The 1,365-nt window shown below is 34.2% G+C and overlaps 1 protein-coding gene across 8 annotated transcripts in view; it reads left to right on the forward strand.

Annotated features, from left to right (window-relative positions):
• Positions 1-1,365, forward strand: part of LOC106879997 (uncharacterized) — a 320,939-nt gene that overhangs the window by 170,652 nt on the left and 148,922 nt on the right. Inside the window, exon 1 of one of the 8 annotated variants that reach the window (XM_014929781.2) lies at positions 496-608. The exons of 6 other annotated variants lie outside the window; for them this stretch is intronic. The gene's annotated coding sequence lies outside the window, so the exon portion shown is untranslated. Of the gene's footprint in view, positions 1-495; positions 609-1,365 lie in introns of those variants that run through there. One more of the 8 variants, XM_052970415.1, reaches the window with a different exon arrangement.

Here is a 1,365-nt window from a genome sequence, read left to right on the forward strand (position 1 = left end):
GAGAACAAACAGGAAGTGAGAAAGTTCTGGTGACTCAAGGAGCATGGTAAAGGTATGCTAAAGACTTTTAAGATGGCCTCCCTCTGTTTTCTACACCAGACATCTCAAAATGTATACAGGTGAGTATATATAAAAGGCCCCGGACTCACTCCCATCCAAGCTAAGCTTTGCTAGCTAGCTATCCTGTCTTCTCCCACAAGAGGGTAATAATTTACCTGCTCAGGTGTGTCCTCACTAAGCCATGTTAGAAGCTTCATCAAAATATTTTTACTTGGGCAGCTGTGGCTGATAAAAAAAAAAAGGAAAAAGAAAAAAAAAAGTTTCAGAAGTGGTTAATGATTGTAACAGTAGTTGTAGAAGTAGTAGTAGTAGTTGTAGTAGTAACCACAGCAGCAGCAGTGGTTGTAGTAGTTGTAACTGAAGTAGCAGCAGTGGCAGTGACTGCAGTAGTAGTGGTAGTGATGATGGTATTGTCAGTGGTGGTGGTGGTGGTGTGGTGGCGGTGGTGGTGGTAGTGGTGACTATAAACAAGGAATATAGCATTTGTTGAGAAGAGCTCACTTCTTTATTTTCTCTGCTTATATGGATACCTCGAACTTTACATCATGGTGGGTCTGATTTTATAATTCTTTCTTTTAATTCTATGTCAATTATTGTCTTTTGATTTACTTTCACATATTCAAGTATTTCTTTCTCTTTTGTTTCTTTTTTTTCCCCTTTTTTTCTAATGTGTGTATGGTACTTACCTGTAGAAAAGGTGGTATTTTTTACACCAAGTTTTCGGTCGATTGCTTATTTTTTTTGTGGGTGTTTTCATTTTTGTTTCGATAACGAGAAAATCTTTGTTAAAACTGATAATCATAAGATAGGTGTTTTTTCACCTTCCTCCCATTATAGTTCTACATGTACACACACATACACATTCATACACATACCTATATACATAATTACATGCAGAAATATACACATGCATGTATACGCCACTTACATTTTCCCATGTATACATTGAAATACGTTAAATATAATGTGTTGGTAACTTTTACATAAGGGAATTTTATTGAAAGTTTTTAAAAGCTCTTAATTAATTTAAAAAATATTTATCATTTATTTTGGAAGTTAATTTCTTCCTCTTTACTACTGTAATTTTCAAAAATCCTTTTACATATATTCCAAAACTTTTTCACATATATATTATTATTAATGATATTGCTACTCAGAATTGCATCCATCTCCAGCCAAACATTCCAAATATGTTTTTAATTTCATGAATTTCTTTATAGTACTTTTATAGTATAGTATAGTGTGTGTGTGTGTGTGTGTGTGTGTGTGTGTGTGTGTGTGTGTGTGTGTGTGTGTGTGTGTGTG

This window comes from Octopus bimaculoides, chromosome 9, assembly GCF_001194135.2.
Source record: "Octopus bimaculoides isolate UCB-OBI-ISO-001 chromosome 9, ASM119413v2, whole genome shotgun sequence".
NCBI lineage: Eukaryota > Metazoa > Mollusca > Cephalopoda > Octopoda > Octopodidae > Octopus > Octopus bimaculoides.